The sequence below is a fragment of the Rhea pennata genome, chromosome 5 (assembly GCF_028389875.1).
Source record: "Rhea pennata isolate bPtePen1 chromosome 5, bPtePen1.pri, whole genome shotgun sequence".
NCBI classification, from domain to species: domain Eukaryota; kingdom Metazoa; phylum Chordata; class Aves; order Rheiformes; family Rheidae; genus Rhea; species Rhea pennata.
In genome coordinates, this window is record NC_084667.1 from 66303485 (window position 1) to 66330713 (window position 27229).

At 42.8% G+C, this 27229-nt stretch overlaps 1 long non-coding RNA gene across 1 annotated transcript; it reads left to right on the top strand.

The window, feature by feature from the left end:
* Positions 1-75: 75 nt before the first annotated feature.
* On the top strand, positions 76-27226 carry LOC134141518 (uncharacterized). Its single transcript, XR_009958628.1, has 4 exons — positions 76-214; positions 2070-2158; positions 7374-7456; positions 27133-27226. It is a non-coding gene; the product is annotated as an uncharacterized LOC134141518 (long non-coding RNA).
* The last annotated feature ends 3 nt before the right edge of the window (positions 27227-27229 follow it).

Consider the following 27229-nt stretch of genomic DNA (forward strand, 5'->3'; position numbering starts at 1 on the left):
GATATTTTTGGTTCATTGTCCAAATCTTACTTACAAAATTGTCTAACTGCTTCCTGTCCATGTTTGCAGCTCTGTGATACAGCTGTACTGTCGCCACTTAAATAAATCCCAAAGGCTAGAAGATTGCTAAAGCCAAGCAAACCATATCTTGCTACTTTTCCACTCCACCGTTGAACAGGCTGAAAAAACTTGCTGAAGGACAGAAACGGAGTCTGTAAGTATCAGCCCAAGAGGCTGTGATCACTGCAGTTCTTAAATACAGAATGCCACATATAGTTAAGGAAGAGAAAAGGAGAGGAAATAGTGACTGGAAGAATGAGTGAAAATTAACTACGCAAACTAGCATTTTAGAAGTACCTATCAGATTAGAAGTATGTGTTGCATCAACAAACATGTGATCCTTAATCAGTTATATATGTTTGGGAATCTCATCACAAGGGTGAGGGGGACTATCATGGAACGATGGAATAAGAACATAAAACCTGACATCGAGAGTACTTGTCGTTTGCTAGGGGGAGCTTTTACCCAGGAACACAGACAAGGTCTTGAGTCCTGAAAAGTTTCTCTCTTGCAGAATAGCTGCAAGAGCTTGTGTTTAATTATTTTCAGGTGATTTTTTTCTCATTTTGATGTAAAATAAAATTGGTATTTTCATTTCTTTAGAGGTTGCAGCACATTGTTGTGTTGCTTAACCCATTGGCTGCACAACTGTCAGGACTGGGGCACTTCAACCACACAGGGACTGAAATACCATTCATTTGACAAATATTTACTCAGCAGATCAAAGGTCACATAAACAAAAGGCACGGGTAACCAGGAGCCCAGGAGAAAGTATACAGAGATACTGCAACTACCATTGCTTCTAAATCTTAGGTATTTTCTTCCTAAGTCTTAAGAAATTGGTGAAAAGTAGTAGTTACTGTGATGTATCTGCAGTGTAGTAAAGGCCTAGCTCTATGTGTGAAACATTTAGAGCAAGTCATACAAGAACGTCAATGAAATCAAAGAAAGAGTCAAAATAGCTTCCACTGTTACTCCAGGTTATCAGGGGAGGCTAAACCGATCAGTGATTTAGGATTAAATCACAGGCGTGAACTCACATGGACAATTCCAGTCAAGCCAGCTCGAATTAGGAACTGTTTTTCCTATAGCCATGAGGAAAATTAAGTATTGTATCTTAAGTCATCTAACATTTTTTTTCTGAACAGCAGAATTTCCTTTCTTCTTCTGGAGAACGTTGCGTTTGCAAGGGAGCATGTTTATGGTAGGCTCCCACATCAGCAGCGGTGACATCAGTGATTCCTCTTACAGTTTCCCACCAGTGCCCCAGGGACAGGGCTGGCCTTCCTTTGGTAGCACGTGCTGAGGTCCTGGGACAGCAAAGGCTCCAAGACACTGCAGCGCTAGTACTGTTACTAAACATTAAAGTTGCAGGAGCTACCAGAATGCTTAGCCTATACCAGAGTCTGATTGTCTTTTATTTCACATTGTTTATTTCAACAGAAAGCAAAGGGTGTATTGCAGTAATATTTGTTACACAAGAACTGTTGATGGTTGGCTCCAAATTAAGCAGGAATGATTGTATTTTTAAGCACATAACCTGCAATTTATTTGTGTGGGTTATATCCCAATGTGGGTAATGGGAAGGACAGATAGATGTGGGTTGCTGGGGAGGGTACAGCTTAGCCCATGTCCTCATTCGCTGCAGCTCCCACTTCCGGTGTGAGCCAGAGCATTGGGCTACTCCTCTGCCAGTCTCTGCAGTCTCATGGGAAACTCTCATCCTCTCCCTCCTCTCCCTTTAGGCAGGAGATAGCACAAATCCACGTTACCCAAGATGTACATATATTTGTTCTGCCAGAGGTTCTGCATATTCTTTCTGCTCCTGGATAACCCTCTGTGCTGATGAGCCTGTAACAGGTGATCTGGGCACATGAGTTTTCTGAGGATTGTATCTAAGGGGGTGAACTGTCTGGCCAAATAGGTTTTACATGTGAAAATAATCACTGCAGTGAGTCACACTAAATATGACTTTTATCCTTTTTTTTTCATTCCTGCTCATTCTGGAGATGCCTCTCTGAGGATATAAAGAGAAATGATTTAATACACACTTCACATGGACTTCAGGAAATTTAAAAGCATTGTGAAAAGAAATCAGGTGAGTTTAGGATTTAAGGGACAACTTGTTGAGGTTGTTTGACTACCAGTGATTCAACAAGCTTTTAAGTGTTTAAGGACAATTTACCAATTAGCTTGTTGCTAGTCTTTTGGTTGTCTGATGAACATCAGCACCTGAGCTAATAGATAACTAATTATCTAATCTGGCTGCCAATTGCTTATTTGACCAGGCGGTTACTTATCTGTTAGATGCTCAAATGACCACCTGAAGTAATCAACCTTATGATCCCTCAGATGGGATTTGGATATATGTTGAAGTGAATTACCAAATGCACTTTGGTAGCATATTTTCAAACCTAATATGTAGAAAATAGTTCGGGTTCTCCAGATAAGGACTAGGAGTCTAAGCAATTTATGGCTAGTATATGACTTTCCCAGGGAGACATCTCTCACTGTAGGATCTTTAAAGGTTTGTTGCCAAGAGACTTGGAGCTAATCACACTGATGTTGCCTAGGTGGAAAGATGTGTGTGTGTGTTTATGTATCCCCATATACCATGTGTTTCTTTTCCATGCAGCCAGGAAGTAGTTTCATTCTCCTTCCATGTATATTTGTCAGGTGTTATCTGACCTCAGGTCCTACTTAAGGAAATGTCTTACTGAGGTTGATGGAAGATTTGTCCAAGTAATAGCATCATTAACAGCACCCTTGATAAAAGTGCAGTGTCACCCACAGTGATTATATGGAGCATTACATGATAGCTGGGAGGTCAGTAAAAGCTGTACAAAATTAACTACAGCTGCACAATAGTTGATTAAACTGATTTTCTCATGCTGTAACAGTTAGCCCTCTTTAATACTAATTTAAAAATTCTTTTTCTTTTATAGGACTGTCATATGTATAAGCCCATTCTTTTTCTCTCTTCCTAATGTTCTACAGCAATGTCCTATTTAGTGCCCTACTTTTGTTTTTATTACTTGTTGCAGTCATTCTCCTCTCTTCAGCCTGTGTCCTGAGAGGCTTAGCAAAGTAGCAGGGAATGTCTTGGTGGGGAAAGTGGGGGAAAAGGGCACAGGGCAAGTTCCCCTCATTCTCTTCCCATCCCTATTCCACTTATGTGGAGTATATGTGGGACAAGATAATGTCACTTCTGCAGTCTCCTTTGTGGGATAAGAGGAAACTCCTGTCAAGTCTCTGGGGAGCTGTTCTGGCACCTACAAAAAAGCTGGGACTCCTGATCTAGCAAACATGCTTGGATCTAGTAACCATTTCTGGGATTACTCCTGAAGCAGGGGAGAAAAGGCTAGATCTTCATTTAGTGGAAAACTGATGCAGTTTACTCAAATCAACCAGGCTATGTTGGCTGACAACTGAGAATCTATCGCCTACATGTGAGCAACGTCCCAGGCCTTCTGTAAACAGGTGCTGTAAACAAAATACTAATTTTAAACAAATCAAACGCAGTGTTTCAACGCTGTCAGAGCCTAACACTCAAAGCTCATGAATTGGTCTTCACAAGCACGAAACCAGCACAGTCTGGATTCTCTTCCCCATCAGTCTTTAAGGTCCCAGGGAGTGGTTGTGCCTCTCTCATCTCATCAGCAAAACATGAGCCAGAGAATTTCACTGGGTCATTCCAGAATATTGTTCAAAAGCTTATGTGTCAGACTGTACCTGTTAAAAGAGGAAGCATTGTCCCATCTTGACAGAGATGGCGTGCATCCCTGCCTTCAAATGAGAAGATGTATACAGACTTCAAATGAGAAAGAACTTACCATATCCCCAAACAAATTGTTTAGTGGTTAACACTCTTTGCTGCTAAAAATACATCTTTTGCTTTTTAGCCTTTGGGATTAATCTTTTAAAATTTTCTTCATATCTGTGAGCATTTTAGACCTTTTTTAATTTTTAATGAGCCTGGAATTCTTATATAATAACAAACTGTTAGGAAATGGCCTTTGAACAAAATATTTAATAATACAAGACTAATGATATAATAGATAGAGCTAGAAAGACCAATCCTGCCAAATTAGCTAGTCCTCCCGATAGGAGTAGGTAATAACTGAGTTTTATTGTTTTTACTAGCAGATAACTGAAGATTATCTCTTACAGTTCTCTGGAAAATGAATGTAGCCTGATCAAAGAGACTCCTATCTAGTGAAATGAAACAGCTTTAAAATCTATTTATCCATCACAATATTGCCCGAAGCTTCTCTTGGTCCTTAATGGGCAGAAGACGACAGTACCATCCACCTCTAATTCGAGAAGCTTGTTGCATCTACCCGATCTGTTTGTAGTGAGCCGCTTGCGGGAGACAAAACCTTGGCATAGGAAGTTCCCTGTCTCCTAGAGCGGCTGGAAGGGGAGCAGAAATCCACGTCTGCCTGGGTCCACCCACGCAAACAGGAAGGGGTTTGTGCCAGATGATAAGTCCACGTTACCATCCAGGGGAATGAGATGCCAGACAGGATTGTTTTCATTTCCATGGGATTTCTAATTAAGGGACATGCTTTAACTATGTTTTCAGTGGCTGAACATCCAAATGACAGTTTGATATGAGCAATTTGTCTGGCAGGCTAGATAAATTCATACCAAAGCTAAAGGATTTTCCATTTAAAGTGGGTACACATCCTTAACTCTGAATTGGATCAAACATTCCTATAACTAAAGACTTCTCTGTATGTAACAACTTTTTTTAACCTTCATTCTTTGCAGTTTTAATGATCAAAGTCTCTTTTTCTCCTGATTTGTCCCCAGTCATTGACTCTGCCAAGTGCTTGTTTTTTTCTGAACTCTCATTCTTGTTCCAGTTTGATGAATGAAGGGAAATTTGTATTCCCATTTCTGCTGTCCCACCCAGCCTTAATGAGCAGTAGCATTGTCTGACTGACTCCTGGGGGAATTTGCTACCTGCATAGTTGTTGGGCTGGGCTGTTGCAGCTGGATTTCTTTTGATGCATTACTTTCTAGAGATGTTATCCACCGTCTTGTGAACAGGCAAAGTGAGGAAAAGGGGCTGGTGTGTTTCTGTCTGGGGAAATGAGGTAGAATCTGATTAGGTTATTAGCTGCCATGTAATTGTGGAATATTGGAAATCCATGCAGTCATGAAAAATGCTGCTTTATTTGGAGGATGCACTGCTTTTTATTACATTTACAGAAATGATGTACATGGCAGCAGAGGTGATATGGGCAAAAGTTAGGTGTGTTTGTATGAATCCTAGTATGAAACTCTCTTGATAACTTTGCCAGGTTCAACTAGAAGGACTTTGACTGACATTTATTGTAGGTTAATGAAAACTGTGAGCTTTGAAGGCGATGTGATTGCATATTCTCCCTTCCCCGTACTGTCATATGACTACCCAGAATATGTCTGAGTTGCTAATACAGTTATTTTTGGTACTATCCCAGAAATTTATCAGGTGAAGTGCAATTAATGAATCAAGCGCCTTAAAAATATCTGCCCAAAAGCAGCAGGTCCTGTTTTGGCGACTGAGCACAAGAATTTCATTCAGAAGATTGGCATGCAAAAAGCTTTTCTTACATCATTTCTTCATGGTGTATATTCGCTGTTGCTTCCAGGGACATTGTATTTTTACTCTGCCAGTGGAAATCTGCCTGCACCTAGGCAAATCACAAGACTTTGAAAAATCTCAGTTTATATGTAATCAGTGGAGATTTAGCTGAAATCCTCAAGATGTTGGCCTGTCCCAAGTGTTACTGCTGCACAGGCTGTTGCCACAGCTTCCTCTATGGGGTCTGAAGGGGTCTGAGAGCAGGACTGTAGAGATGGTTGCTCTGGGAGGGAGATGGAGGATGGCTTTAGAGCTTCCGTGCCCTTCTTTCCCACCTCACCAAAAGTCAGAAAATGTGGAGAAGGAATGTCTGATTTGTTCAGAGGAGACTAGAAATAGAAGAAAGGATGAAGGAAGGAAAAGATAGGAGCAAGGAGTCTTCCAAGATTATGTCCGAAGAAGTAGGGTGAAGAAACTGTGAGCAGGACTTGCAGAGAGATGGAGGCTAAAAAGCTGTGGGGAATTAAAACTGGGTAAGGGTAACAAGATGGACCCAGTTACCTGAGAAAGGACACAGGAAGGTGGAGACAGGAAACTGGGTGGGAGTAATAAAACCAGGAATGCATTGGACTGAAAGAGTTGTCTGTATCAGAGAAGGGAAGTAGAGGAGGCTGAATGTAGAAGGAAAAGCAGAGACAGAGAACCAATGATTATGGGAGAAATATATAAGTAGGAAATAGACTGGCCAGGCTAGCTGGCAAAATGGAGGCAAAGTGTTATGAGGAGAAGTGAGACTGGGTGTGAAATAGGGACTGCAAGGAGATGACCCTGGGAGGATACCAGTGCTGGCACAAAATCTAGAGGTGGATCTCAAACGAGATCAATTTGAAAAGGATGTGTTGAACCAGCCAAGCTTTGGGACACCAGTGTCTGTTTGTCTCTGAGCTGGAATGAAACCTGGAGCCAGGGGCACACCATCCCATCACTGTTAGCAAATATATCTGAATTCCTTCAACCTCTGAAAGTGAAATATGTCTTTCCAAAGCCTCTGCTGCTGTTCTGCACAGAGGATGGCAAGCAGCTGTGAGAATCAGTGCTCTGTTTGCTCAAAGCAGTGAGGTATGCAGGTGACAGAAGATTTGTGTGTTCATGAACCCTATGTTATCAATGTGATGGACATTTTATTTTTCAGTGGACTTATTCAGAAATCTAGAAAGTGCCACTTGAAGCCAGGTGTGCTGGAAGAATTTACAAAATGTGGAAGAGTAAGGAGAACAAAACGATGAATAGATGCCCAGGAATAAAGTGTTATCCATAGTGGAGAATGCCTGAAGTTGATGGAGAAAAAAATGGGTGGAGCATAGAGAGAAGGCCTGTACATCATTGCTTATAGTCCACAAATGCGAGGCATAGGCAGTCTTGATCTGCACATTTTCTAAGTCTAGGATGATTGACTTCACAACTGTAGTACCATTCCCTGAACATAGTCTTGGTCAATAGTAAAGAGCAGCAGGTTAAGCAGGCAGAGAAGGTTTATGCTGTTCAGAAAGGAAGAACTTCAGCAGATAAGTAATTAAAGATGACAGAAGTGGAGAGCCCAGGGCTGATCCATCATGGCTGAAACACTTGTGTTTATTAGTAAAGTCCAAAGGGAAAGGCAGTCTTTGTGTTCTTATTTTCTGTAATAGGAAGTTTGACAATCCCCAAATAAGTCATTCTCTCTTTTCCCTTCCTTTTCCAGGAAGATGGTGTTTGCATTAAGAAGCCTACAGTTCAAATAGAGAAGGCAGACACAGAGCAGGAGAGGAGCAAGAGCACTGAGAGGTAAAGCAGGTGGCAGTGGTTAGCAGCAAAGCTCATTGCTGAACTTCTGAATGCCAGTGCAGTGATGTGTCCATTAAATCGTACTGCTGTTGAGCTCATAATGAAGCCAAAAGGAGGTCTGAGTAAATGCTCAAGACTCAAAGCACCATGGGATTGCTGCCCTAGAAACCAGAATCCAAAATGGATTGATTTTATTCCTTAAAGAAAAAAGCAAATGGATCAGAGCCTATTCTGAATGGCCCTGCTGCCACCAAAATGCACACTGAGTGCTCTGTAAGGAAAGGCGAAATCTCATTAACAGGAGAAGGACTGCAGGCCTAAGCCTGAGTTGGGAGATGCAGACATACTGAAAGCTGTTTATATTGGCTAAGAAATATTCAGGTTAATAGCAGTTTTAGCATTTACACAAGACCCAGCGATGTCCTCAATGCTTTACACAACAAATAAAAAAGTTGTTAATTACTTGTCCTGAAGATTTATATAATGCAGCGTTAGTGAAGTTGGGACAGCAAGAAGAGCAGCTTTGATTCCAGAGCCTATGAGGGCAATTATGCCAGGGAACACACCAGCTTTGTGTTGTTCCTACCCAGTCCAGCCCCTTGCTCCTAGGGCACTGATTTTACACAATGTCTGTGCAGTGCAATTCCATACCAGTTTTAGCAGGAATTTGTGTGAGTCTTTTTGTATACAAATCTCGAGTCTTCTTCTCTCCCATAAAAAAAATCTGAAAGTGCCAAATGTGTTATGAGATTTGTTCCCAGGATTTTGATGGTCATTTTAAAAATGAAAGTTTTCAAAAATAATTTAAGTGCTGCTTACTTGCCTTTCAGTACAGCAATGTTTGTCTAACAGCAATAAAGCCATTAGAAGTGAATCTGGTTAGTTATGTCACAACTGAAAAAGAATATGACAGCATATGTTTTAGTTGGGTTTATTTAGAACATCCTGCTGCTAAAATTGGCCTACAGAATGGTCAAATTTCATAAAAGTAACATTTGGAATATTTGTGCTCAATTAAACGTTTATTTAAAATTTCCTCTTGGTTTACTGATGTAAATGTATTGTTCATTTTTCACATACCAAGCACTGTTGTTTAGTCTCAAGGGAATTATTGTTACAAATTTAACAACTGTGACATATTAAAAAGCACATTTAAGGAAGAAATTAAGGGTTGAGAGGATGTGACCAAATGTTTCCATGGTGTTTTGCCAAAACATCACTTAAATGCCAATGCGATTTTAATAAGAGTTGCTCTTTCAGAACTCATCTTGCCCACCAAAAAATAAAATAAAACTTGTCTGCATCAGTAGCAGGCCTGCTTTCGCTGCACTTGCCAGAGGATCATTTCCTAAGTTTTATTTTCATTTGGGAAACTACTTTTAACTATGGGGTGATTAACATGTTAGTTTTCTCTATTATGCAGCTGATTAGCAAGGAGGAAGTTGATAGCTCAGTGTGTTGAAGCAAAAATGTTCAGATTGGATGCATCATGTAGGCACCTGCATCCCTAATTAACAACTAGCCGATAATATCAGGAACTGATTTTCAGGAAGTTCTTTGTTCTTTGAAAGTCAGGCCCCAAACTGGGCGATGAAGAATAGAAACCTGGGACACTGGTGATTACTTCTGAGAAACTCAAGTCTAATGTCAAAGCAAGTTGTGAATGGTGTATGTTCAAGTCAGGGAAACTCTGGCTGTGATTATTTTTCTATAATTGTGATTGCCTTTCTAAAGTTATCAGAATGAGATTGTTCTAAGAAGCAGTTTCTCACGTGTGAGAGCTATCAGCGGAGAGCTTTCTGGGAAAGTGGCTTTAGAAGGCATGCCTGGGAGATACGTCACTAGAAGTCAGAAATGTTTTTAACTTAGAGTAAGTTTTTCTACAATTATTTTTTCTGCTATATGGAAGATGCCACCTGGAAAATGTCTTGCTCTCAAAGCTCCATACATAACTTTCTCCTCACTGAGAATTATGTTTTACAAAGGGTGGATGAACTGAGTTGCTGTCTGAGCTGTCTCTTCTGAGCACCTTCTTCCAGCTGCCTGCTAGGGGTGTCACGAGTGCTCCAGTGCTCAGTTCAGCAGTGTCAGGAGCGTTGTGGCCTCTCTTCTGTTTAGGGTGGTTTGAACCTTGATGACAGACTCAGGCTGGGACTGAAGGCCCCCTGATAAGCTAAAATATGCTCCTGGACCTATGAGCAGGGCTGGGAGGAAGCCCCAGGTGAGACTGATCAGAGCCATTAAGGCCCACTAGTGCCCCCCAGGCCCAGGCACAGAGAAGCTGTGGTGATGCTGATGTTAGGTGCTCTAGTGGGTGATTTGAGAGGCAGAGCTATGGTTCCTCTGGGTTGCGAACCTCAGGCGGGATCATTCACTTTGAGATGATTAAGATGACTTGTGGTGGCCAGACTGAAGTGCAGAACAGTGGCACTCCCTTTTTTCAGAGGATGGGACAATTGTTCAGGCGCAGAGAAATGTCAAATGCACACTCTTTAGGGAGAAAGTGAGTTATACGCGTGGTTATCCCCGGTGGCTGCGTTCCACCGTGACGGGCTGACTGGGACTCTGTAGCAGACTAGATCAGTTAAAGATCTGTTACTCTTAGCAACTTTGCAAAATTGCGCTCTTTCTTCGTGCTTCAGCCTCAGCGCAGGTGAGTGATTGAATGCAGCCAAGTCTCACACTTCCTGAGCAGTGCCGAGTTATGCGAACATGCCCTGTGTAAACAGCAGCCCCGGGAGAGAAGGGGCTCTGGGAGAAACAGACCTTGGTGTTGTTTGCTTCTCACACAAGCAAGCCTGGGTGCTCTCACTTCCACAGCAGTGCATGGTACATTTTGTTTATTTAGCTCTCCTGTGAGGTTGTGATAATATATGTCCAGGGAAATATCATTTCTTTCCTCTTTGTCTTGAAACCATTAATTATTTTCGGTTCTATTTAAAAAGAAAAGTGTAGGAAGAAACACATCTGACAATTACAATTGCCAGAGCCTCTAGGCTCTCCTGAGCTTTCTACTGCGAAGAGCTTGGTCCTGCCACTTGCTGGGATGCATTTGTCAGATGCTGAATACATGTGGCAGCATGTGATCAGTGGTGGGTGCATGTGGGGAAGGGCGCAGAGGACTTGTTTCCTTGCAGAAGGGACAGTGAGGCAGCAGCTCCTTGGGACTGTTCAGTGGCACTCTTGTGATTTGGATGCGCTTAGCGAGCGATACGGCACTACAGAGACACTAGGGCCCGTGGCTTGGCAACAGCTGGACGTTAAAATGTATAAGATGTTACCAAAGGAAGCACTTGGCAAAACTTTTCCGGCTTCCCTAGACATAAACAACCCATTTTCTCTACAATGGTAAGTAATGACTGGGGGGTGAGTCACTAATATATTTAGAAGGATGTCCTCTCTGTGCATGGAGGAGACCACAATTGGCTAAATAAAGCCAAGACAGGGCAGCCCTCGTGGTTGAGGGGCGCAGTGGGGAATTCCCAGATGGCTTCCTGAAAGCTGTATTTTACAGTGCAGCACAGGAGCTCTGCACTAGGGGTGCTTGTGCCTGGGCAGGACAGATCCTCCAGTGCTATAAACTGATGTGGCCCTTTGCAGTCTGTGCAGATAAGCTGATTCATACTAGCTAAAGGGTCTGTTCTAGGAGCAGACTTGGTCTCAGTTGCTAGTGAAATGTTGTCTTGATCATGTGAATTTTAAGGAAAGTACCTGCTGTTGGATTAAAAAGGGATTTTGAGCATCTTGTGGTTATCTGGAGTTAAAGTTTAGTTTTTAAGTCTGATAAACCATTTCTGAACTTTGATTTCTAATTTTGCATGACCCAGTGCTCAGGAGTTTTTGTACCTGACCTCAGCTGTAAGATAAGTTTTTTATCTTACACCTTATTTCAAAGAGAAAGTGTAGTAAAGCTGCAGTATGATGATCAGTTCAGAAAAATCCACAGAAATGACCTGCAGCTTGAACAAGTATATCTTCATTCCTGGAAGATGTAGTAACAGTTAAGCTTGGGCAGCTGATTTTACAAAATCAATGTTTATTTCAGTGAAATTAATCCCAGGTTACATTTAGTTTCTTCTTTTACTATTTTTCCTTGTTTCTTCATTTGACTCTTGATGAGGTGAGAGTTGCGGTGATGGCACGTAGGAACGCTTGTTTGCAGTAACATGATTCTAACCACGCGTTCCTATGAGGAGCGCCGTACGGCTCCATGTGGCCGTATGCACTGACACGCCAATACCATGATGTCGAAATTGAAGTGGGAAGGACTTCACATCTGCCTGGTAATGCAACAAAGCAATATTAACATTTTCATAAAATGTTCTGAAGGCAGTTTGGTTTGGCTCACCATTCAGATGCTCAAGCCAAGGAGACTGTCCTGAGAGTGGTGCAAGCAGAGAAGCAATACATAGTAGTAAATGAGGTCGCAGGATCTGCAGTGCCGTTTTAAAAAGGCAGTTAAAGTGGCAGAACTATGTGAAAGTCCTTGGTTTTCTGCCTGTGTGTACATACTTGAAAACATCTAAGAAGACACTGCACACAACACTATACAGTCTGGGGACACTCTTAGATTCCTCCTGATGTTCCCTAAGAAGTTCAGAGGAAATTCAAGCCTTATTTGATAATTTATCTGAATTATCCCAGGTTTATAAGTGTGTGCCAGTCAAGTATTACAAGACAGTAACTGTAAGCATTGAAAAAGGAAGTCAAGTGTGAACTTGATTGCAGAGTGCCCGTCACAAAAGGATACCAACAGGAATTTTTCATCTAGAAGCTGAAGAAATAACAGGAAACAGTAGGCAGGAACATGAAGATAGACATTTCTGAGCAGGATAATGTAAGCAAAAACCAACACAGGATAATTAAACATTGATGCATTCGACTAAGGGATGCTTTGAATGTGTAGTCAGTGAAAACCTTTATATCCTTTTAGGGAGGATACTGTAACTCAGCCACAGTTTAGTGGTATAAGTGAAGGAATTAGAGGTTGAAATCCCATTACCATTGGGACAGCGGTGGGATCAGAGAGGTTATAACAACCCCTACTACTGTTGATATTTTTTATTTCAGCTAGGCTGGCCAGACTGATCTTGTTGAGGTCGCTGATAATTCTCCATCTGTGTATGCCTGGACAGACTTTTATTTGCATGATAGTTTGAGAAGTGGTTGGTCTTTATATGTGTACTTGTATTTACATGTGAATATTTGTTCCTCAACAGCCTTTGTTCTCCTGTTTTTAAAAGTCTTACTCATCTCCTCAAAGATTAGGATCAGCTCCATCTGATTTAGGTGACAGTTCTCACCCTGTGAGCAGCAAGAAACTGAAACGAACTGTTTCTGGATGAGCCTTGCTGATCCGGGCTGTCCAGCAAGGACTTGAATAACAAATATATTTTACCGAACCAGTGTTGGTTCATGAAACAAAAAAAAAAAGAATGAATTTCACTGGATTGCTTATTTGGCAAACACAGTTCAGCCCTTTCTTTGCCAAAGTCTAGCTGTCAGGAACTAGATCCTTAACTGCTGTAAATGAACTCATCTTATTGACTTCAGTGAGGAGGTGACAATTTACATTAAGTGATCGTTCAGCCCCAAAAGTGCAGCAAGACATCAGTGTGAAAAAAACAAATGAGGGGGAATAGTAGCAAAACATTTCAGAATGGCCAGAAAGGTTTCTGTGATAAATTGTAGGTATGGCTTGATTTCTGGCAAAGATCGGTTTTTATCTTTCTTATCTCTTATCTCCTGTTTTGCTTGGTGCTACACCAGCTACAATGTTGCTGTGCTCATGTTGCTGGATCATCACAGTTACAGGAACATTATTTGATCAAATGTATTAGATTTTCCACAAAAGTTGTGTTTGTGGGCTTGGCAATGCTGGAATGTAAAAATCCCAGCAAATTCAAATGTTTGGAGTTGAATCATTTGCTTGATCTTGTCTTCTCTGATTTGGTTGTTAAACAAATGTGTAAGGAGGCATTTTGCCCAAGGTGGGAACACTACAAAAAAGTAAAATCTTCAGACCAATTGGATATTGTGTAGTATTCTGCTTCTACATAGTGCTGCTATTGTTCTTTAATTTGTCATATTGGTCTTCAGATAAACATCGTGGGGAAATCATACCTCCTTGCCCTCAAAGCAGATTTGAAATGAACCAAGCCCAGCTCAGGTGATGTTAATACTAATGGATATAGAGTTAGTACTAAGTCACGCAAATCTCTAAGGGAGATTCAGCCATCCAGATGAAACAAGTCTGAAGGGCAAAGCAACTAAAATGTCATTGTATTACAGTAAAAATGGGCAGTGGTGCTTTCTGGGTGCGTGGAGGTGTGCACGTCTGGAAAGTGAACAACTAGTCTTTGGATTCAGTTGGGCTGCAGATTAATCTTAACGGAGAAGTTTCTCTCCTGTCAGGGGCAAAGAATATCCTTCAGCACTAAGCGATTTTCTATTAACTTTTTAAAGCTAATTTGCTATGATTTAGCTTGTCATATTCACGACACTTGGAAACAGGAATTAAATAAGGCACATAGTTAAGTGGGATTAGCATTATTTATTACCAGTGTTGTAGTAATGTTTAGAGGCCCTTCTCGAGTTGCATTTTGCTATAGCTTATATAAATACTTAAGAAGAGACAGTTCTTCTCTGAAATGTTTTCTTTTTAAGAACACTGTTATCGTAACAGAAATACCCCAAAAAGTAAAGCAAGATCTTTTTCTAATGAACAGCTACTAGCAGCTACTCAGGATATGCCAGTGACTTAACCTAATGTTCACTTGCCACTCCTGTTTCCTGCATGAAAAAAAATGCTGGTATGAAATTTCTAAATTACTTCTACAGGAAGTAATGCTGACAGAACTGTTTTGAAGGAATTAAACAATCTGTAAAATCGTATTAATGCCAGGGCATTCATTGCATGCTTGATTTATGAGTTAATGGGTTGGTGAATCTTGTAGCAGTTATCTTGCTCTAACCGTAGGAGGCATTTCTACCTTTGTGGAAGGTAGCAAAAATCTGGAAGTTGTCCATGGAGTTTTAAATGTCCTAAAATGAGAACATCAGTGAATAGCTTCTCTAGTATCCTTTTAAATTTCAAGAGTCCTTCATCGTCTGTAATGGGGAACAGGTTGATCCACTTGAGCAAAGCCATAGCAGCTGAAGATTTGGCCTGTGAGATGTGACCAAAATACTCTAAATACTTACCAAAGAGGGATTCTTGGTCTCCATTAGCATTTCAACACACATTCACTATGGGTAAAGAATTAAAATCCTTTTGAAAGTGGTTTAGTTAGACATTTAGAGAATAAGCATAAACCTGATGCATGCAGCTGTACAAATAAAATGTGACTTTAAAGCTTCACGTCCTGCAAACACCGAGTAGCCGTGAACTTGGAGCCAAGGCTGGCTGAGGGGAAGGTGGCTGGCTTACAGCTCAGGAGTTGCGTGTCTGAAGGCTGAAACTTTTGGAGAACTGAAAGAGAGTTTATTTTAAGTGTAACTAAAAGGAACTAAGTACCAGTTACCACAAACAGGGTGATCTTTATCTTCCTTTGTTGGCTTGGAGGGGAAAGAATCTTAAAAGACTTAGGCAGCCGCAGGCTTCACAAAGAGGATATCTCCCGCGCATTGCTGACATGTCTCTCATTTTTTGGGTGCTACCTTACCGTTGAAGGAAATTAACAGGTCATTTTAATGCCCTCTTATGCCCTTGGCTCCCGGGTAGGTGCGATCAAGTAGCTAAACAGTTACATAACTGACGTTTCTCCCCTCGACGTTAATGCATCCATCCTGCAATTGTTTAAGGAAAATTAGACTCCTCTTGCGCTGCTTTTCGGCTTTGGCTATCTCGGAGCGGCACCTGTAAGCGCTCACTTTGAGAGATTGCTAATGTGCTAATTACCCAGGACCCAAAAATGCAAGCTGTAAACAAATGAGGACTGTATTTATAATCAATCAATTTTATGACCTTCTGATGGTGATGATATCAGTGGAGTTTACATTGGGAGCCCTTGTACTCCTCCAGGGCAGCTGTGCCCTTATGTTTTAGTTACAGCTCAAAGAAGATTTTGCTAATTTACTTTATAGTAGGCGTACTTAAGAAAAATATTACCTTCCCTGAACAGCTGAGCCCGTTACCAAGTCTCATTTTAAAATAATGAAAACACATAGACTGTCAGTACCTTGAGGGTGTATTGTCAGGTGACAGGCTGTTTTCAAAACATCTATGGCAGAAAGGAATGACTTCAGAGCAAAATATTGTTCTCATTGGTACAAGTTGCTGTGAGACAAATCCCACACCCTCTGATGTCAATGGAAAGACACCTTTTGACTTCAAAGAGGACTGGATCAGGCCCTACAAGAAATGTTGCCATCATAAAACACTGCAAATGCTTTATGGTTCATACTAAAAAAAAAAAAAAAAGCACTTACTGGTGATCTTTCGTGCAGTTTACCTGGCTGTGTATAACTGGTAATTTTGCTGTTTGCTTTGCCCTGGGTTTATGATAGAAGAATGCCCATAAAGCCTGATTTGTGAAGTGTTAAAATGATGTCCTGGAAAGCCACACAATGCCAAGGTATACAAAAAGCCTTGTACTACCTCAGCTCGAGGAAGGCCTTCGAACTTTCCTGATGTTGCCGAGACCTCACAGAGAAAAATAATGTTGTTGAACCATGGACAAAATTGTTAAAAATGACCAGATTTTGTGCCCTTGTTCTTTTATTGGAATCATTAGCTTTTCAATTTAAATTCAGATCAGAGTTTGAGGGCAGAACTGTTTTCTACATTTTTTCAAAGCTTTGCTAAGGTAGTTGTTGATTTGCTTAACTTTTAAACACGGGACAGGACGGAAGCCCTCAGTGACTGTGTTTGCGAGTCCTCGGAGCTGGGAGCCCAGACATGACTGTCAGCTCCAAACCCATAGCAGATGCAAGCTGCTCAGCCCAATTTCTTGCTCTGAATGGCGTACCTTTAAGTGTGGGTTAAAAATGTGATTTGTTCTGTGGGGTGTTAAGAACGTGGCTCTATAGGACATTTTGTCCTTGTCCACTGTGATCAGATGCTGGAGAGGACCATGCTGGACTCCTGATAGCAGACAACTGGTGAAACGGTTGTCCAAAAGGAGCTTCGGAGCTCTCCCGAGCTGCTGTGAATTAGGGCTTTGCTCCTGCTGCAGAGCCTGCTGTATGCATCTGCCTCACCGATAGCTCTGCTGCGTGGAGATGACAGCCAGGCCTTTGGGCTGGCATCACCAACCGGACCGAGAGGACCACACCAGCCCTGTGGGACATACGGCTGCCCAGGGCTGCCCAGAGGGAGCAGGCAGCGAGCGAGCGTCAGCAGTGAGCAGAGGGCTCGGGGAGCCTCTGGGAGAGGGCTGCCCGCCTCTTAGAAAACGAGCTTTCGTGGTCGTGTTTGCAGGGCAGGCAGCCGGCCAGACAGCTGGATTGCCATGGCAAAGACAGTGTCTGGCCTTTTTAAAAGAGAAACTTGCTAGATTTATGTGCGGGAATGGATGTAGTCCTTCTGGAGTTGACGCAGCCTAATGAATGAGATGGGGAGGAAAATACTTTATATTTGCTATCAGGGGTTAACGACTCTTGCCCTCTCTGTTTTCCCCTGCTCATGTTTTCCCTCTCTCCCCCTCTTCGGCTCCCCGTCCCCCCGCTGCGCGTCTGTATTTGCTGAGCAGTGGCACCACCTGGTTTGTTTTCCGTGTCAGGTATATTACAGACTGTCTGTCAGGGGTTAAGTGCCACAGCCAGCTCAGCCTTTTCCCTTGTACCTGGTCTCAGCTCCCTGCCTGCTTGGATACCTCTTGTTATGTTCCCCAGAATGTAACGGTACCTGAAAAAAGGAGCTTCTTCGGTCCTTTCAAGTTTTTCAAAGGTTAACAGGATGGTGAGGGTGGTATCTATGTCTGTTTGTGGTCTTGGAAACCCTCTGTGGGTCTCCGCTGCTCTGCCTGCATGCTGGAGCCTGAAATGTCCTACAGCACAGGAATGCACTTAAATTACAGATCAGAAACTACTTCTGCCTTTTTTTTTTTTTTTTTTTTCTCTTTGCTATCAAAGAGATCCTTAGTGCAAATTTTCCTTAGTGCAGCTGAGATGGGAGCTCTGGGATGGTCCTAAAGGTACTTGGTCTTGACCCTGAAAGAAGCAAGACCTTCTGCTTGGGACCCAGACTACATATCTTATATGAAAAAGTTGAAGGAGCAGGGCTCGTTTAGCCCAATGAGGAGGAAGCTAAGGGGAGATCTAATAGGTCCAACAACTGCTGAAGGTTAGTTATAAAGAGGATGAGGCCAAACTCTTCCTAGTAGTGGCAGATGATATAACAAGGGGCAATGGCCAAAAATTGCAGCTTGGGAGGTTCAAGTTGGACACTAGGGAAAACTTTTTCCCTAGGAGAGGAGCACAGCAACAGGTTGCTGGTGGAGCAGAAGAGCAGGGAAATCTTCATCCCTGGAGATTTCTAAGACTCAGCCAAACAAAGATGAGCTGACCTGATCTAGTGTTGGCAATGGGCTTGCCCTGAGCTGGAGCCCCCCTGTAACCGACACGTCTGTGATTCTTTGTGGTGCTGCAGGAAATAAATGTAAATGTTGCTGTGGACTTTTAACCCTCATGCCCTACACTGGCGGTGCCATCTAGTATTTCCATGTGAATTGGATGAACTGAGCTTGTCAGGCCTTATCTTGGAGCACGGTGTCCAGAGTGGCATTACCTGACATTTATCATTTCACTGTTACTGTTTCTAACTTTCATAAGGCTTTAAAACACCCACACTTCAGAGAACATCCTTCAAATTTGGCTTGGGAAGGTTAAGAAGGAGGGAAGCTTTATTTTCCTGGAAAAGTTTATGAACACTTGTCCATATTACAAACTTATGGAAAAATATCATTGCGCACTTGGTTTGTACTTCGTAGTCACTGGCACAAGCCTGGATACGTAATTGCTCAAAGGTCTCAGCACTGTGCAGTGCAGAACACACAGACTTTTCCCCACAGAGAAGCTGAGAATGTCTTACTGCAGACCTGAGGGGCCTGACCAAGTCTTCCCTTGTGTCAGCTCCTCCAGACTGTAGAGGAAATACCAGCATAAAGCTCCCACAGCACCTTGATGCAACCCCCTTGTCCATGTCCACTGGCATAGAGATTTTTTATTGTGTCACTAAGTGCTATTTTGCCCTTGGACCACTACCTTGTTTTGTATATGGGAGAACTATCTGCATGAACTATTCCTGTTCTCCTCCGAATGCGGTTATTGTCTGTGAGACTCCTTTCTCTGCTGGTGCAACAAGTGGGAGCTGTGCGAGGAACGAGGGCCTGGATGTTTCCAAAATTATAGTGCTGGGATGGTGCCTGGGAGAGGGGGCTCCTCTGTTCCCAGGTTATGCCATCCCTTCACCGGCCGTTTCCAGGGGGGTCACTCTTCGTACGCTGCTCGCCTTCGAGGTGCCTGTCAGAGGATCCTGCAGATTCGATACGCAGAAGTGTGAAGGACTGCCAGCAGTAGCTTTATGCAACTCGAGCAGTATGTTGAATGTGTAAAATGGTATAGAGTGCTAAGTACCGCGAATAATCATGTCCAAGGCATATCGAATTGGGCTCTCAAAATTAATGGGCACTTTTGACCTCCCTTCTATGCCTCAGCTCATTGCCCATAAAATGGGAAGTGTACCACTTTCTCATTTGGCAGGGTGAAGAGTAATTGATTAATACTGGGCAAGGGCTCACATATTACACTGAAATGCTCTTTAGAAAAACCTAGAGAGACATTATTAACTCTCCTGCCAGAACAGGGTTTGGGTTGCAAAAGAAGGTATAGAGAGATACAGTGCTTAGTGAGAGAGAAGCAAAATATTGAATAGGTGTTCGTTCATTCATCACTGTTCTCTGTGAGTGCATAAGATTAAGTAAAAATGGTCTGTAATGATGCTGTAATTAAAGACCACATCATGAGATATAAGCACAAGGAACCTATAGTGAGATATTCGTTTTCCTGAATTTGTGGTGTTTGATTTTGAAACTTAAATAATGCAGATGTTTTAAAATGTCATTTTAAATGTAGTTCCTCAGGACAGAAAGCTTTTGTTCCGATAAAGGTCTTTAACTTGATTAGCCAGGAATTGCATCTCTTTTTGCTTTTCAGTCTTTTAAATGAATGAATTCTTAGAGAGAATCAGCAGTGAAATGCTTGCCCATATAGGTGCTAGTATGGCTTCAGAGAAAGAACCAAGTTGTAGGAATTTGGGGAAAAGCCTTCTATTTGTGTAATTTCTATAACTGAATCAGGTGACTCAGAACCTAAAAATATACAAGTATTTGGATTAATAAATAAAGGGATCAGCTAAAATCAAATCTATTCAAGGGTATTTATGCAGTATACTAGATAATTCCAGTATTTCATAAACTGAAAAATCTGAGTGCAAGCTAACGAGATTAAGGTTTTTTTTTCTTTTCAAGACAAATAGAGGATCCTAAATACAATGGATTAATTGTTAAATACTTTGACTAAGTTTTCTCACTGGAGCAGTAGGCAAGAGGACAGAGGTTTATAATGCAGAACGACATAGAAGAGACATGAATCAGAAGAAGCTCTTAGCTTGAAACTATCAGCAGGACTATAGTTGGTAATAATAAACAAAGCTGTTGTTGACATGCATTTTACAAAGGTTAGGGTTGATTTTCGTGGCCAGAAATATTTTTCCTTGGCCCTGCATTTGCTGCATTTTTTCCAAATATTTTGCATTGCCTATTAGCTTCTGGAACACTAGAGCATCTCTAGCATCACTGAGTGTGTCTTTGCCAAGTTCCAGGAATAGAAGAACAGCTACCAAGAAAGGTCGTTTTCCTGGTATTCCAATTTGCACAGTGAAATGCAAAGCATTTGAAAAATAAGTCTGGGAACTTGGCTGCTGCTCTTCGGGGATTACCCATCCATTACCCATTCCCTCTTTTTAAAGACCAAATGGCAGAATTGAAATGGGAAGGTTTCATGAGAAGAGCATGTTTTCATGCTTCTCCATTGAGAAACAGTAACATTTTGCTCAAGTGCTGTTTGATATCAGATTTTCGTCTGCTGTCTTCCTCCCAGGCATATGGCTAGCTGATGTTGACTTAAGCAGCAATACGGGAGACCACTGCCTGTCCGGTGGTACCGTGGTGCTGTCACCATCCTCAGACTAAAGCAAACTGCTGCTCAGCAAGGCACATTGGGCTTCTGTAGCTGTCTGAACGGTGCTGTGATGGTAAAGGGCATGACATGAGAATAACTTTCAGGGCTGATTGCTACTCATCGAACAAGAGTCGCAGGCTTTTATTTGCTGATGTAACCAGCCTTTGGCAGAAGTAGCAGTGGTTTCTGTCTGCACAGGTGATGGGGAGATGTATTTGCCCTGTGTTTTGGTGTGCTGCCGTAGCTTGGAAGTGGAGGAAGTGTTTCCCATTTGAGTGGGTGCATTTTATGCTTCTGATTTTGATCCCTTTTGTCTTTCTGATGTATTTATGAGCCCTTAGCTGGCTGGGATGTGGCAGCAAATTATCTTCAAATTTGTGGTGACTAAATTCTGCAGTTTATCATTCTGAACTAAACACAATGCCAGCCAGGGCCAATACACGAACAGAGGTGGTGGGTTAGCTCTAGCTGTTTTTGCTCAGCCTTACTTAGACCCTTGTGGCTGAAGAAAGGTTGTTCTTTGGATCTCTAGGTTATGCAGAAGTGGTGTTTGGATGGGATGACTGCCTGTACTATAAAGGGGGGAAGACAAATCAGTGAGCTGAAGACACTTTTCTGATGGCTCAAAGCACTACTACTCTCTGTGTTCTCAAAGGGATATTTCTGGGACACTTAGGACACACAACGTTGGCAAGGAAATTTCTTTTCCGTATTTTTTCTCACCTATTCCAAAGTCCTCTGCAATCCCAAGGAAAAACTCACTTACCTCAGTGGAGCTTGTGTCCTTTCTTACTTGAATAATGCTGCAGGGTTTTCAGACACCCTCAAATAACGTGCTAGATTTGAAGGTGACCCACAGATTGAACTAATAAACAGAATTAACTGAGTTCCTGATGATCAGACTTCATTGTCTCAGACAGTTTCACCATCAATTTTGGTTACTGCAGGCACTCAGAACCAGGGACCTGGATTTTCCTGCCTTATTATTTCTCTGCTCTGTTCAACCAGACTCTCATTAGACATCAATTGATATTCATTTTTAATGAGAGCTAATTTTTTGGACCCATGGAAACAATTAATGGTTGTTTGTAGAGCTAGAACATAATCTTATGCATGCAGCTGCCTTTCATTACCATGTTTCTGAGGCCCCTCTACTATTTTGTCTCCGCAGTAGAGCCTTATATGCTGTTATAGTCACAGATAGCACTGCAAAAACCACGTAAGTCTGGAAGAACAGAGGGGGAATGATCGTCGGAAGCTGGAGGCTGCAGTCCTTGGTCGCGTGGATGCTGCCTGCCAGCCTGTAGCTTGTGTAGAGGAGGCATTGGAGCTTTCTGGCAGTATCCAACATTTACCCGCCTCCCCGCGGCTCCACAGCCTCTCTTGCCCGCTCGGAGACCCCAGTGCCGGATGCGGCTGGTCTGCAGAGTGTGGGCTGGCTGAAGAGCTGCGTTGGGTGCACAGGGTCGTGGAGTGGCAGTGAGGAGAGCGGGGACGTGCTGGAGGCAGAGGTGAGTCTCATGCTCAGGGAATGAGCTGGGGCAGGTTTGACCCTGTGAGATTGCTGCCTCATTTAGGAGCTCTCATTTGGACTTTCCATGGCATAAAGCTGAAGAAGACTTGCAAGGTTAGCATGAAGCTTGTTTGTCTGATTTTTTTCTCCTTGCATTCACTCATTTGTATTTCCTTAAACCCCTCAGCCTTAGGAGACCCTGCCAGAAAACTTCAGTTTTCATGCATAAAAGCTTGAAAATTCTATGAACCCGAGAAGAGAAAATGAAGTAATAGAAAGAACTGAGATGAATTATCTCAGTGAAACCAAATACTCTCTTCTAAAGCCTGATGAGTGATTTTGGGACTCTCAGGGTCAGTGGCACTTCAGGGCTGAAAAATGTCACCACCCTGAGGACAAAGTCCTATAAAGGAAGGAGCCCCAGCAAAAAAAGCCATAAACTCCCACCCAGCAAGGAATTACTGAGACTATTGGAGAGACTCAGATGAGTCTCTGGCCCCTTCTGTTCATTTTGGCCTGTTTCTGGTCTGTCTTAAATTCCTTACTCTTCAGGTGAAGAAATAGAAGTTCGTAGTAAAATAGGCCTGCGTTTCCCGGGGTGGGTGGAGGAGCAGTAACACCACTTGCAGTGATGTCTGTCTTGGGTCTAGCGGTGCCGAGCTACAACACCCACCGTGAGCAGCCTCCATGTATGAAGCAACCTAATGAAAAATTAAAATGAGTCTGACCCAAACTAAAACAGGGTTTTTAGAGCTTGCTTCAGATACTTTAAAAACTATATGTAAAGTACTGCGTTTCTGCTCTAGTTCTACAAAGGGCGTACCTTTGTGGGTTGCATTGAAATAACCGAGTACTCAAATCTTTGCAGAATTGATGCTCTCAGTAGAGTTGGCTGGATAACTTTCTGTTGCAACAGTTTTCAAGTGTTTCAATGGTTGCCAAAACCCAGCAAAAACAGCTGAAAAAAAGACAGTTTTTCATTTTAAAACAAAAAGTAGGAAAATGTTGAGGAAAAGATTTTTTTTGTTTTTCTCTAATTTTTTTATGGAAAAACAAATCATTTCCTGAGTAGCTCCAGCTTTAAATAGTTCCTTTAACTGTCTTGGTTTGTTGAGTCAAGAATATAGTGAGCTAACGTTTTTGGTTTGGTTTTGTTTTTTAAGCAGGCACGTATTCACAGAGATTAGCTATGGATAGAGATATGGATAGGGACACTCTGATAGATGCACAGATTTGGCAGATGCAACTTCATCCGTGAAAGAGTTTAAAACTACAAAGCAGTTTTGTTAACTGTAGAAAGCCAAATGCATTTCTTTAAAATCAGGTATTTTAAACATGCATAAGCCAGCGCATAACTGTTGATTTTAGCTTCAAGGGTGTAGACTAACTTTTAAAATGGTCGCATTAGAGTCCCAAAGCTGTGAGTAGCTGCACTTTTTTGAATAACTCTGCATATCACAGTCTCTTTGGTAATACGTTCATGGTGCTGGAAGTGCAGCCCGTAGCTTTGCTGCAGCGTGGCCCTCACTGCCGTGCTCATTGGAAGCACTTGCAGATCTTGAGTCATCCTCCTTTGGGGCTTTACTCTTTCTCCTCTAGCCGTACTCTGTTTTAAGTGTTTCAGAACAAAGACAGTTTCGTGCTCGGCAGCAGGCCCAGCATCGCAGTGCCCTGATCTTACAAGGGGCCTCTAGGTGCTACCAAACTGGAGATATTAAGAGCAGTTTGTGGGCCTGGGCACCGAAGTTTGTTACAACACTTATTTATTACCGGCCTCATATAACTCATTCATGGTAAACAATGCAGGTTTTATTATGTGTAAGTAATAGGAGACCTTTGCTTTTTTCCACTAACAAACATGCCATGGGTAATTATTCCTGTATTAAAACGACATGTGGACGTATTTGCGACATGCAACAGTTCCATTTCTTTGAAGAGAAGTATTATCCTAAACAAGGTTAGCCACCACTTATTTTGAGGGGCTCTTGCGTTTCTATGTTCGAATCGCTTTGCGGCTTGCCTTGTCTATTTGATAATCATTAACATGTTCTGTCGTTAACCTTCAAGCAGCTTTGCTTGAAACTTTAGATGCAACTTTTCAAACATTTGTCTTGCATTGCAGACTGTGGTTTGCTGTTTTTATAATCGCTAGTGGTAAAATCAGGAAGATGAAAAATGGGTGTGTATTGAAGAGCAGCATATCCAACAGTCTAGATCTTAAATTAGAGTGATGAGCATAAACATTGCAAACAGAGCTTTTTCGACTCGATTGCAATTATATTTGAAATTACCTACAATTACCAGTAACCATCTCAAAGCTAGAAATTAACTTTGTAGGCTCCCCTCCAGATGGATCAACTGTTAAACGTGCTGTCTTGTGCAGCTGAAAGGACAACTGTGCTGTCTTGCCGCTGAAGCGGAGCTTGTGCTGCTGGTGCTGCCTGCCTGTCGTGAACGTGCATGTGTTTGCTTTGAATAAAACTGATGCCACTTTTTGAGGTGCAGATTGGGGAATTCCTTTGAAAAGATCGAGGCTTCGCTGACCTCAGTGGACACTGCAGACCGGGAACCCGTATTTTTGCTGTGAAATCTGCCAGGAGGAGGCTTCTTCTTTACTTCCTCAGGTTGTGTGGGGGAGCTGGGGAGGAGCTGGGCCCCGGCTGCTCCCCTGGGCCACCCACTGCCAGTCCTGCCGTGGAAGGGCAGAAACACGGCTCCCCTGCGGCACTTGGGGTTGCTGCGGGAGGGACTCCGCCTTGCCAAGGGAAGGCCAGCGCTCAACACCCCCTGTCCTGGGTGCTGGGCAATTTGCAGAAGCCAACACCCAGAGGTGAATTAATGAGAGCAGGAAAATGACTCTTAATGACTACCAGAAAAGTGAACGCACTGCACTGGCTCTTGCTGTAGCGCTTGGGCGCAGCAGGGTGCTCTCCCTTCCCACCTGGAGCACTGTGAGCTCTGCTGGCGGAGCACAGACCATCCACATCTCTCTTCCCCGGCTCAATTCCTGAGCAAAAGGCTACGTTTATGGCAGATCCACTTACTTACTTACCTGAGCAGCTAGAAAGTAAAATCTAGTAATTCCTGCATAACCTGATGATTATTTCCTGCTGTTATTTCCTCAACTGATTTTCATAATTCGACTTGCTCTGTACCTATTCAGCCCGTGGCTGCTGTGGATAGAGAAGCTCAGATTTTTTCCCTGTTTGTTCCAGGGCTGATCAGTGCACGAGGATGTTGCAGTGGCTCCGTGGCTGCAGCACAGTCCCCAGTTTTCGGCTGGTGGAGCTGAGGGAGGTATTTCGCCCAAAGCATCTCAGAAATGCTTGTGATTTCGGTTTCCAACATGACTCTGAGCTGGGGAACGAGAACGTGCCAGGAGTGTCAGTGACAGCTTTAGAAATGGATTGTTTGCATAAACTTGAAAACAGTACAAGCATAAATGTATTTCCTTTGTTTAACTTTTCACTCTTGTTTACTCATCTGTGCTTCTAAAAGGCTTTGCAAGTAAACTCTGCAAATCTTTAAGTTTTGCAGGCATTAATGGAGACTAGGAGTTCTGGGTTCCCTCCTCGGCCCCACTGTCCGGGAGTGGAGGCGCCGGGGTAGCGCCGTAAGGGTCTGGTCCACAAGATATCAGAACCAACAGGAAGATTTTTATTTACTTTGCTTTGGATCAGTCCGGAAACTCCTGTGCCTGGGGTTTTGTTGGCTCCCTGAGTCAATAGCCATCTCCTTGGTTCTGGGAGAGAGGTCTGTGGAGCTCAGTGCTTCTCAGAGCCTTTCTGCGTGCTTCAGAGGTGTCTGGGGAGCACAGAAAAATGCCAAGGAAAATTAGACAGAAACAGGTTTTCCCCAGTGCAGACAAGGAAAATAAAGGCCTCTGCGAATGGTAATTTTCTTTCCTAGGGAAAGATTACTTAGGCTGTAAGATTTGAATGGAAATATTTGGGTTTTAGTCCTATGTTCTTCAGCACCAGCACAGTGGAGGTCTGGCCCATGTACACTGGGGAGGGGAGGGAGGATCTTCAAGTAAATAACAAATGAAAATTGAGTTATCTTGTTGCCTTTAATAGTAATCCCATTTCCGCTGCATTTATCTGGGCAATTGCCTTATGAAACCTGTGCATTTACCTCCATTTGGGCTGTCCTAGTTCTGCCTGGAAGCAAAGTGGGTACTGACACTGGTTCGTGATGTTTTATATGGCTGCTGGAAACACCAGCTTTCTCCTTGCCTTTCACGGCAGCTCTAGGGGAGTGGGGGACTGGAGCTACGAGCTCCTTGGCTTAGTGCAGCGAGGAAAGGGAGGACAGGGACAGTGTGCAAACCCAGGTAGGCTGGAAAGGCCAAACCTCACCATCCCGTTGTCCCATGCACGACTACCCTCGCAAATTTATTCCCCGTGATAGCTGCTCACCTGTGAGAAGAAGGCTTGAAAGTCAACTCAGTCAGAAGTGTTTGAGCCTGGTGCCTCCCTGGTAGACCGAGCAGCCGGCGAGTCCTGCGAGGCTTTTGAAAACCAGGGCAGACCAAAAGCAGCTGTAAAGGGGCTCTGGAGCATAAAGAACAGTGTTTTATAACTGGGGGCTCTTTTGGGACTCACAAACTGCTTCTAAAGGGTCTCTAAAAGTTAATGGAGAAAATTGTCCGAAGGCTTACATTCACTCTGCAGGAGTCTGTGCTAACACTGAAGATTTGTAGGGTTTCTGCAGTTCTGGTAAGCTGAACATTACTTGCCCAGAGAAAAGGTGATCTGCTCTTGCAGTTAAGGCGCTGAACTAACATGCACATGGGCTGAGCCAGTCAGACTTCTTGAACAGCACTGGAGAAATTACTTAAGCACAATATTTTGTAGCTGAATTCCTATTGGAAGAAATAGGAAAGAAGAGTCTAATCACCTTTTCTTTGAATCTAAACCTGTACCTGTCCTGAAAATGGAGGCAGTATTTCTTCAATTTTCTGTCTGTCTAATTTATTTAGACTAAAGATCTGTGAGAGTAAGAATTGGTTTCTCAGGGCATACGCACAGACCTGGCCTGAACTTTGTCTCAGCCGAATCCTCCAAGCACGACCACAG